We start from the raw sequence: 12,449 nt of genomic DNA, 5'->3' as shown, positions 1-12,449 counted from the left end.
CAAGTGCCCCTCACCCCAGCTCCTGGCAGGAGGAGAGGAGTTGGACCGGGGAGGGAGAGGGAGTCCAGGACTGCTAAATACCCAGCCCTAGCCAACCACACCAGGAGCGCAGACACACAGTGCGTGGTGCGCTGGATACTAGGGAAACGGAACAGTAAAACCTGCAAGCAGGTCTCCACAGCCAGCGCTCATGGGATAAAGAAAAGCGAGGGCTTTTTGAAAGTCTTAAAGGGACAGAGACCCCACAGCTGGATGGAAGCGTCCCGGGACACTCAGCCCAGCAGCTGGGAATCCTGGGGAACTCCGGGTACCCCCAACCCCCTGGGCGGCAGCATGGCTTTGAGGCCCCTCACTGCGATAAACAGTCTCCTGCCCGTTCGCCCTCCAACACAGCTCCACCATAGTGGAGCAGCAGCCTGAGAGTGCCATGCCCACAGCAACCGCATGCGGAGCATCCTTCACAGCAGCCAGGCAAGAATCAGAGACACCGTCTGCGTGCAACTGCCCAGCACAAGATGCTAGGGGTCACCGTTCTCCCAGGAGAGGAAGGCCACAAACTAGCAAGAAGGGACATTCTCCCAGCCAACACACGCACCAGCTCCCCACAACTACCTCTATCGCCATGAAAAGGCAGAAAAATTTGATCCAGACCAAAATCACAGAGACAACCCCTGAGAAGGAGCCTGGAGAGATAGACCTAACCAATCTCCCTGAAAAAGAATTCAAAATAAAGGGCATAACCATGCTGATGGAGCTGCAGAGAAAAATGCAAGAGCTAATGGACAAAGTAGGTAGGGAGACTACAAAAATAAAACAATCTCTGGAAGGATTTAAAAGCAGAATGGATGAGATGCAAGAGGCCACTGATGGAATAGAAACCAGAGAACAGGAACACATAGAAGCTGATGAAGAGAGAGATAAAAGGATACAATATTAAGAGAACTGTGTGACCAATCCAAAAGGAACAATATCCGCATTATAGGGGTACCAGAAGAAGAAGAGAGAGAAAAAGGGTTAGAAAGTGTCTTTGAAGAAATAATTGCTGAGAACTTTCCCAAACTGGGGGAGGAAATAGTCGCTCAGACCACAGAAGTACACAGAGCTCCCAACAGAAGGGACCCAAGGAGGACAACAGCAAGACACATAATAATTAAAATGGCAAAGACCAAGGACAAGGACAGAATTTAAAGGCAGCTAGAGAGAGGAAAAAGGTCACCTACAAAGGAAAACCCATCAGGCTATCATCAGACTTCTCAACAGAAACCTTACAGGCCAGAAGAGAATGGCATGATATATTTAATGCAATGAAACAGAAGGGCCTTGAACCAAGAATACTGTATCCAGCACGATTATCATTTTAAAATGATGGAGGGATTAAACAATTCTCAGACAAGCAAAAGTTGAGGGAATTTGCCTGCCACAAACCACCACTACAGGGTATTTTTGAGGGACTGCTCCAGATGGGAGCACTCCTGAGGCTAAATAGATGTCACCAGAGAAAATAAAATCACAGCAAAGAAAGCAGACCAACCAAATACTAACTAAAGGCAAAAACTAAAATCAACTACCCACAAAAGCAGTCAAAGGAAACACAAAAGAGCACAGAATAAAACACCCAACATATAAAGAAAGGAGGAGGAAGAATAAGAAGGGAGAGAAATAAAGAATCATCAGACAGTGTTTATAACAGCACAATAAGTGAGTTAAGTTAGACAGTAAGACAGTAAAGAAGCTAACCTTGAACCTTTGGTAACCATGAACCTAAAGCCTGCAATGGCAATAAGTACATATATTTCAATAATCACCTATATGTAAGTGGACTGAAATGCACCAATCAAAAGACACAGAGTAAGAGAATGGATAAAAAAGCAAGACCCATCTATACACTGCTTACAAGAGACTCACCTCAAACCCAAAGACATGCACAGACTAAAAGTCAAGGGATGGAAAAAGATATTTCATGCAAACAACAAGGAGAAAAAAGCAGGTGTGGCAGTACTAGTATCAGACAAAATAGACTTCAAACCAAAGAAAGTAACAAGAGATAAAGAAGGACATTACATAATGAGGGGTCAGTCCAACAAGAGGATATAACCATTATAAATATATATGCACCCAACAGAGGAGCACCAGCATATGTGAAACAAATACTAACAGAATTAAAGGAGGAAATAGAATGCAATGCACTCATTTTAGGAGACTTCAACACACCACTCACTTCAAAGGATAGATCCACCAGACAGAAAATAAGTAAGGACACAGAGGCACTGAACAACACACTACAACAGATGGACCTAATAGACGTCTATAGAACTCTACATTCGAAGTAACAGGATACACATTCTTCTCAAGTGCACATGGAACATTCTCCAGAATAGACCACATAGTAGGCCACGAAAAGAGACTCGGTAAATCAAAAAGATTGAAATTCTACCAACCAACTTTTCAGACCACAAAGGTATAAAACTAGAACTAAATTGTACAAAGAAAGTAAAAAGACTCACAAACACATGGAGGCTTGACAACATGCCCCTAAATAATCAATGGATCAATGACCAAATTAAAATAGAGATCAAGCAATATATGGAAAAAATGACAACAACACAAAGCCCGAAGTTCTGTGGGATGTAGTGAAAGCAGTCTTAAGAGGAAAGTATATAGCAATCCAGGCATATTTAAACAAGGAAGAACAATCCCAAATGAATAGTCTAACGTCACAATTATCGAAATTGGAAAAAGAAGAACAAATGAGGTCTAAAGTCAGTAGAAGGAGGGACATAATAAAGATCAGAGAATAAATAAATAAAATTGAGACAAATAAACAACAGAAAAAAATCAATTAAACCAAGAGCTGGTTCTTTGAGAAAATAAACAAAATAGATAAGCCTCTAGCCAGACTTATAAAGAGAAAAATAGAATCAACACACATCAACAGAATCAGAAACAAGAAAGGAAAAATCATGACGGACTCCACAGAAATACAACGAATTATTAGAGAATACAATGAAAACCTATCTGCTAACAAGCTGGAAAACCTAGAAGAAATGGACAACTTCCTAGAAAAAACAGCCTTCTAACATTGACCAAGGAAGAAATAGAAAATCTAAACAGACGAATTACCAGCAAAGAAATTGAAGCAGTAATCAAAAAACAACCCAAGAACAAAACCCCTGGGCCAGATGGATTTACCTCGGAATTTTATCAGACATACAGAGAAGACATAATACCCATTCTCTTTAAAGTTTTCCAAAGAATAGAAGAGGAGGGAATACTCCCAAACTCATTCTATGAAGCCAATATCACCCTAATACCAAAACCAAGCAAAGACCCCACCAAAAAAGAAAATTACAGACCAATATCCCTGATGAACGTAGATGCAAAAATACTCAACAAAATATTAGCAAACGGAATTCAAAAATACATCAAAAGGATCATACACCATGACCAAGCGGGATTCATCCCAGGGGTGCAAAGATGGTACAACATTCGAAAATCCACCAACATCATCCACCACATAAATAAAAAGAAGGACAAAAATCACATGATTATCTCCATAGATGCTGAAAAAGCATTCAACAAAATTCAATATCCATTCATGATAAAAACTCTCAACAAAATGGGCATAGAGGGCAAGTACCTCAACATAATAAAGGCCATATATGATTAGCCCACAGCCAACATCATACTTAACAGCAAGAAGCTGAAAGCTTTTCCTCTGACATTGGGAACAAGACAGGGATGCCCACTCTCCCCACTGTTATTCAACATAGTACTGGAGGTCCTACCATGGCAATTAGACAAAACAAAGAAATACAAGGAATCCAGATTGGCAAAGAAGTCAAACTGTCACTATTTGCAGATGACATGATATTGTACATAAAAAAACCCTAAAGACTCCACTCCAAAACTATTAGAACTCATATCGGAATTCAGCAAAGTTGCAAGATACAAAATTAACACACAGAAATCTGTGACTTTCCTATGCACTAACAATGAACTAATAAAAAGAGATCAGGAAAACAATTCCATTCACAATAGCATCAAAAAGAATAAAATACCTAGGAATATACCTATCCAAGGAAGTGAAAGACCTATACCATGAAAACTGTAAGACACTCTTAAGAGAAATTAAAGAGGACACTAACAAATGGAAACTCATCCCATGCTCTTGGCTAGGAGGAGTTAACATCGTCAAAATGGCCATCCTGCCCAAAGCAATATACAGATTTGATGCAATCCCTATCAAATTAACAACAGCATTCTTCAATGAACTGGAACAAATAGTTCAAAAATTCATATGGAAACACCAAAGGCCCGAATAGCCAAAGCAATCCTGAGAAGGAAGAATAAAGTGGGGGGGGATCTCGCTCCCCAACTTCAAGCTCTACTACAAAGCCACAGTAATCAAAACAATTTGGTACTGGCACAAGAACAGAGCCACAGACCGGTGGAACAGAATAGAGACTCCAGACATTAACCCAAACATATATGGTCAATTAATATACGATAAAGGAGCCGTGGACATACAATGGAGAAATGACAGTTTCTTCAACAGGTGGTGCTGGCAAAACTGGACAGCTAGATGTAAGAGAATGAAACTGGATCATCGTCTAACCCCATACACAAAAGTAAATTCAAAATGGATCAAAGACCTGAATGTAAGTCATGAAACCATAAAACTCTTAGAAAAAAACATAGGCAAAAATCTCTTGGACATAAACATGAGCAACTTCTTCATGAGCATATCTCCCCGGGCAAGGGAAACAAAAGCAAAAATGAACAAGTGGGACTATATCAAGCTGAAAAGCTTCTGTACAGCAAAGGACACCATCAACAGAACAAAAAGGTACCCTACAGTATGGGAGAATATATTCATAAATGACAGATCCAATAAAGGGTTGACATCCAAAATACATAAAGTGCTCATGCACCTCAACAAACAAAAAGCAAATAATCCAATAAAAAATGGACAGAGGAGCTGAAAAGACAGTTCTCCAAAGAAGAAATTCAGATGGCCAACAGACACATGAAAAGATGCTCCACACCACTAGTCATCAGAGAAATGCAAATTAAAACCACAATGAGATATCACCTCACACCAGTAAGGATCGCCACCATCCAAAAGACAAACAACAACAAATGTTGGCAGGGTTGTGGAGAAAGGGGAACCCTCCTACACTGCTGGTGGGAATTTAAATTAGTTCAACCATTGCAGAAAGCAGTATGGAGGTTCCTCAAAAAACTAAAAATAGAAATACCATTTGACCCAGGAATTCCACTTCTAGGAATTTACCCTAAAAATGCAGCAGCCCAGTTTGAAAAAGACAGATGCACCCCTATGTTTATCACAGCACTATTTACAATAGCCAAGAAATGGAAGCAACGTTTAAGTGTCCATCAGTAGATGAATGAAGATGTGGTACATATACACAATAGAATATTATTCAGCCATAAGAAGAAAACAAATCCTACCATTTGAAACAACATGGATGGAGCTAGAGGGTATTATGCTTAGTGAAATAAGCCAAGCAGAGAAAGACAAGTAGCAGATGATTTCACTCATATGTGGAGTATAAGAACAAAGAAAACCTGAAGGAACAAAACAGCAGCAGAACCACAGAACCCAAGAATGGACTAACAGTTACCAAAGGGAAAGGGACTGGGGAAGATGGGTAGAAAGGGAGGGATAAGAGCGGGGAAAAAGTAAGGGCACATTACGATTAGCATGTATAATGTGGGTGGGGCACGGGGAGGGCTGTAGAACACAGAGAAGACAAGTAGTGACTCTACAGCATCTTACTACACTGATGGACAGTGACTGTAATGGGATTTGTTGGGGGGACTTGGTGAAGGGGGGAGTCTAGTAAACATAATGTTCTTCATGTAATTGTAGATTAATGATAACAAAATTAAAAAAAAGATGAACAAGTTCTGGGGATCTAGTATACAGCATGGTGACTATAATAAGCAATACTATATTATATATTTGAAAGTTGCTAAGAAAGCAGATTTTCTTTTTAGTTATGATAATTTACTCAGCCAACTGACATTTTTTATTAAAGTATCACTGATATACAATCTTATGAAGGTTTCACATGAACAACATTGTAGTTTCAAAATTCACCCATATTATCAAGTCTCACCCTCCCTATTGCAGTCACTGTCTATCAGCATAGTAAGATGCTATAGTTATTACTCATCGTCTCTGTGCTGTACTGCCTTCCCCATGACCTACTTATATTGTGATTGCAAATTATAGTACCCTCAATCCCTTTCTCCCTCCCTCCTCACCCACCCTTCCCACCCCCTTCCCTTTGGTAACCACTAGTCCCTTCTCAGTCTGTGAGTCTGTTGCTATTTTGTTCCTTTAGTTTTGCTTTGTTTTTATACTCCACAAATGAGTGAAGTCATTTGGTATTTGTCTTTCTCTGCCTGGCTTATTTCACTGAGCATAATACCCTCTAGCTCCATCCATGCTGTTGCAAATGGCAGGATTTCTTTTCTTTTTATGGCTGAATAATATTCCATTCTGTATATGTCCCACATCTTCTTTATCCATTCATCTATTGCAGACACACTTAGGTTGCTTCTATATCTTGGCTATTGCAAACAGTGCAGTGATAAATATAGGAGTGCATATGTCTTTTCAAATCAGGGATCCTGCATTCTTTTTTTTTTTTTTGGTATCATTAATATACAATTACATGAGCAACATTATGGCTACTAGATTCCCCCCATTATCAAGTTCCCACCACATATCCCATTACAGTCACTGTCCATCAGCGTAGTAAGATGCTGTAGAGTCACTACTTGTCTTCTCTGTGCTATACTGCCTTCCCGTGCACTCCCCCCCTGCATTATGTGTGCTAATCACAACGCCCCTTATTCCCCTTATCCCTCCCTTCCCACCCATCCTCCCCAGTCCCTCTCCCTTTGGTAACTGTTAGTCCATTCTTGGGTTCTGTGATTCTGCTGCTGTTTTGTTCCTTCAGTTTTTTCTTTGTTCTTACACTCCACAGATGAGTGAAATCATTTGGTACTTGTCTTTCTGCGCCTCGCTTATTTCACTGAGCATAACAACCTCTAGCTTCATCCATACTGTTTCAAATGGTAGGATTTGTTTTCTTCTTATGGCTGAATAATATTCTATTGTGTATATGTTCCACATCTTCTTTTATCCATTCATCTACTGATGGACATTTAGGTTGCTTCCATTTCTTGGCTATTGTAAATAGTGCTGCGATAAACCAAGGGATGCATATGTCTTTTTGAAACCGGGCTCCTGCATTCTTAGGGTAAATTCCTAGGAGTGGGTCAAATGGTATTTCTATTTTTAATTTTTTGAGAGACCTCCATGCTGCTTTCCACAATGATTGAACTAATTTACATTCCCACCAGCAGTGTAGGAGGGTTCCCCTTTCTCCACATCCTCCCGAGCATTTGTTGTGTCATGTCTTTTGGATGTTGGCCATCCTAACTGGTGTGAGGTGATATCTCATTGTGGTTTTAAGTTGCATTTCCCTGATGACTAGTGGTGTGGAGCATCTTTTCATGTGTCTGTTGGCCATCTGAATTTCTTCTTTGAAGAAGTGTCTGTTCAGATCCTCCACCCATTTTTTAATGGCCCATAGACTTTTTGACATGACCCCTGCAGTCCTTATGTAATCGCAAAAGCTGAGAAACTGTAAGAAAGTAGATCTTAAATGTTCTCATCACACACAACACATAAATTGTAATTATGTGAGGTGATGGATTTGTTAACTAACCTTGTTATGGTAATCATTTTGAAAAATATATTTGTATCAAATCATATTGTACACCTTAAACTTATACAATGTCATATGTCATATCTCAATAAAGCTGAGAAAAAAAAGGAAATAATATGTAATAGTAGATCTTTAAATAAATAATAGATGATAGATAAACAGACAGATAAAAATGCTTTACTGAAACCAAACTTGATAGAGATTTAATAATCCACTGGTTCCCAAAGGTCAAAGGGGCTAAGGTACTTTACAGAGTCCTTCACAGAATGCCAAGAACTCAACACCCTCTTTGACTCCTTACCCAAGAAATAATATTGCAGAGAAACAAATTCAAACCACAAGTAAATCACAAGCTCTACCAGAGCTTTCAAACTTTTTCAACCATGACCTTACAGAAAGAAAAAGTTTCCATTGCAATCCAGAATACACACACTTCTAAATGACACAAAATTTCCCCCAACAATACTTATCCTTATTATGTGTGATGCACAGACACTTTCTCTTCTGTTCCTTTTTCCCCCTCCTATAGCTTATACCAGAAAGCAAGGAAGTACTCAAAGGGGCATCAAAGAAACAAAGGGTCTTTCATTGGCCAAGTTTTGAATGATTTGAGCACCAAAAATAATCATAAATATAATTAACTGTAAAACATTGAATAAATAAAAGTTCACAAGCCGCCAAAAAAGAGGGGGACCCTTTAAAATGTTATCACAATCCACTAATGGAATGCCACCATTAGCAGTCATTATTAATACTAACTCCTTACTCTGAAAATTGGCAATTAAAGAATTAAGTATTTTCCCTGCCTTCTGTGGAGAAACTGTGGTTCACCCTCTACTTTATGAAAGAAAACTGATCTTTACAGAGTATGCCAGCTAATAAATATACAAAGAATGACAGAACTAAAAAATTATCATTCTGCAATCCCAGGTGAAATAAACAAGTCTAACAAAAAGATATCCGTGGACGATCATTAGGTAAAAGGATATTAAAAGAACAGGATATTCACAAGGTGCCAAATTACTGCCTCACAGATTACTTACTATTTCAAGGAGAAAAATAAGTTTGTTTTAAAAGGAAGAGGTATGGCAGTCACCACCAGAAACAAGTAATTAAACTTAAGAGCACCACTAGTGAGACAACCTGACAGTATCTGCCTCCTGTGGTGATATAATACAAAGTACACAATATCACCTATGAAGTATTCTTACCAAAAATGTTTAACCTGGATTGAATTAAGCCTTTAATCCTAACTTCTAGAATACAGGAAATATATGAGATAGAATAACAAGTTAAATGACACCACAAGGACAGAGACAAACCCAGAATGTAGAACATTCAAAGATAAATGGCCTGGTCTCTTCAAAAAGTCAGTGTCAAAAAATTAGTCAATGCCAAGAGAAAAAAGGGTGGAGAAAATTGTATTAAAGTTTAAAGTCTTAAGAGATAACTACCCAATGAAATGAGAATTTTGCTTTGATTTTGGTTGATAAAACTAGGTACAGCAATAGAAAGCTACTTGGGGACAAACTGCAAAAAATTTTTAATGGCCTAGACAGTAGCTAATACTGATAAATTATTGTTAAGTTTCTGAGATGTGATAATGGTATTGTAATTATGCAGGAGCATGTCCTTATTTAGGATGCATGCTGAAGTATTCAAGACTGAAATGTCAGTATGTCTATAACTTATTTTCAAATGGCTTATGAAGAATACACACACACACACACATACACACACATGTGGATAAGGCAAATATGGTAAACAATAACAATTTTTACTCTTAAGTGTGGAGTATGGGTGGTCATTGTAGTATTATTTCAAATTTTGGTATGTTTGCAAGTTTCCTTAATAAAAAATTGAGGAGAAAATGCTGTGTGACCCTTTAAAATGATATCACAATCCACTAATGGAATGCAACGAGCAGTCTGAAAGCTACCAAGTCTAGACCACAGTAGGACAGTCATAATAAAGCTCTCACTTTATCATCAATTTGGAGGCAGTTTTCTAAAACTTTCATGAAGAATGAACCTTCATGAAAAAGCTCATGTGGAATGAAACTTTCTTATTCTGCAAACCCTTGTTAACCACTTCCCAAGTTTTGTATTTTACTGCCAATTAATATCTCACTTTACTTGAAAAGGAAGAATAATCAGTGGAAAAATTCCTATCAATGTCAGGGAAATTTCATTTGTCTCTACTTTTAAAGGGCTTTTCTCAATTCAGGGCCCATCACAGATAACAATGAAGTCCTTTTGATCCTTTTACTCCCCAATTAATATTCCCAACTACCCTTAGCCTCCAGTTCCCAAGCTGCTTTCCAGGACACCTGGAAACAAGCTTCATGGCTGACTGAAGAAAAACCCTTGCTCCCACACTACATCTGGCCCTGCCTTTCCACCAAATCAAATGCCAATTTATTGCCTCTGATGTGTAATCTATCAAGTCACTTCCTGGATGCCCTTACCTCACACTGAGCCAGAAACCCAAGGCAGTAATGTGAGTTCCACAAATGGGCAAGTAATCGCTCAATAAGCGTGGAACAAGGAGACGTCAGTTGTGGTGTATGCACATGTGGCAGCCCTTCACAACTCAGCTCAGAGTGGTAACAGTGGTAACAGAAGGCTGGTGTTACAGAGGAGGCATGCAAGGAGAGGCTAGCCAACAAGCAGCCAGGAGTGCTTGTCCATCTAAGTTCTTCAGGGTCTCCAAAGACCAAAGGAAACAAACTGAGGCCTCAAAACTGGTAAGGAGCATTTTATCTCCTAGTTTCCAGAAGCAAAACTGAGAGCATAAGGTAGTCACTGCTCTCCATCTGTCACCCTTTCTTAGTCAAGTGATCTGAGATGAAATTATCTAATCTCCATTTTGCTCTATACCTGGCTCTTTCTTCTAATGGGTGCCAGGAGAGAAAAGACAAATGTACTCACTCTTTCCATAAACATATCCAATATCACTTTAGAAACTGGGGTGACCAATTAAACATAGAGAGGTGGTTAGAGGGGGCCAGGCTGAAAGAAGTAACTCTCCTACTCAAAACTGCACTTTGAATTTCAACCATTTGGCTCTTTCTGAAACCCTCTTGGCGCTTGCCCTGAGTTTGAGTGGGTGGAAAAGAAGGGACTCTGCCTCCTTGTTAAAAACAAAGCAGCAGCTGGATTTCCCTCTTTTTACTCATCTAACTGCTGTCATGGCAAGTTAGGCACATATCCAGAGAGAAATTTCAGGCCTCAAGAGGTGGCTGTGCTAAAGAGGACAATAGCAATGACAGAAAACCAGCAACTTTGACACCCACCATAGACCACACTGTCCCACTGTTCCCTGACCTCTATTAGAAACAAAAGGTTCCTTTGCCTCTGCTTTTGAGAACTAAGCTATTAAGAATGCCCTTTTTTACACGACCCACTTTCACAGATACATGTAACGGAAAGTGTGCCAGCAGACCAGCTCTGATGCTAAGTGTAGCTGAATATTAAGGAGAGATGGACCCCTAAGAAGCCAGACAATACAGAGCTGCTTCTTCTCCAGAAAGTCTTCATTTTCTAGTCTCAAGGACAAGCAAATGTTTGGAAGAACTACTTGGTTTAAGTGTCAAGGGAAGAGAGTTCAGATCATTTCTGGAAGGCCCCAGTAAAAAGAAACAACAAAGTAATAAAAATACAGGCCTCTTGGGAGCCACCTTATTGATATGAATATTCCCTGGGGGAAAAAAAGAACCACAGTACTTTTATTTTCTCTAATTGTGCTGAAATGCCCACAGACTTGAGGCCACTCACACTACCAAGATTCTAAGATGCCAAAGTCGACTAAAATTCAGGTCACATCCTAATGTGTTGCTCAACAATCTTCAAACTAATATAGTCTTATATTTTATTATAGAACAACAAAGTCAAAAAAGGCACAAGAAGTGGATACTTATATAAGTATGCCCAACTTTGTCTCTTCCAACACTCAGCCCATTATATGAATTTGTTGCCAAATTTTATCATACTTGGTTCTTTCAGTTTCCTCTTAGTCAGACCTTGAACAATTCACAAGCGTAGTTCCAAGTGGGACAAAGCTAATGACTCATTCATTCAATGTTCTTCTCATGCTGATTAGTAATGATATATTGCTTACTTTACTATTCTCCAAACTACATGCTCCTATAGAAAAAATAAAGTATACATTCTATTAGTAGGGGAAATGGTAACTCTAGCAAATTTTTTTCAAATAATGTACCCTTACTCTATCTTTTTTCTGAGAGGGACTACCCAAATCTCTTTTCTCTACCCTTTTCATGTTCTAACTGAAACAGATTAAACTTGAGGTACAAGGCATCCTTGAATAGCTTCACTTCTACACAGAAAGCTATATCTAAGAGGCCTGGGCCAGACAGGTGTTAAGTCAAAGTTCCTCCCATGTTGGCTTCCAGACTGTTTAAATGTTCTCGCAAACCCCTAGAGATAATATGGATTCAAACCTCCTAGCTCAGACTCTTAATTCACAAAGGTTGAGACAGACAGTACCCTACAGGTGTGTTTGTCCAGGATTAACTATATTTAAATAAATTCTTGATACATACACTTTCTCTAGGCACCTGCTTTTCCCTCTTAAATTCAAACATACCGTATCTTGCTGTCCAGGTAAGCTCAGTGAGTAAATACCCTATCCCTCAGCATTACTCTAGGTAACCCATCAATG

At 39.2% G+C, this 12,449-nt stretch overlaps 1 protein-coding gene across 7 annotated transcripts in view; it reads right to left on the bottom strand.

Moving 5' to 3' along the window:
• Positions 1-12,449, bottom strand: part of GBF1 (golgi brefeldin A resistant guanine nucleotide exchange factor 1) — a 131,115-nt gene that overhangs the window by 102,401 nt on the left and 16,265 nt on the right. The window lies entirely within an intron of this gene.

This window comes from Manis pentadactyla, chromosome 8 (genome assembly GCF_030020395.1).
Source record: "Manis pentadactyla isolate mManPen7 chromosome 8, mManPen7.hap1, whole genome shotgun sequence".
Lineage (NCBI taxonomy): Eukaryota > Metazoa > Chordata > Mammalia > Pholidota > Manidae > Manis > Manis pentadactyla.
Note: the sequence above shows the minus strand (reverse complement) of the source record. Positions and strands in the feature narration are given on the sequence as shown.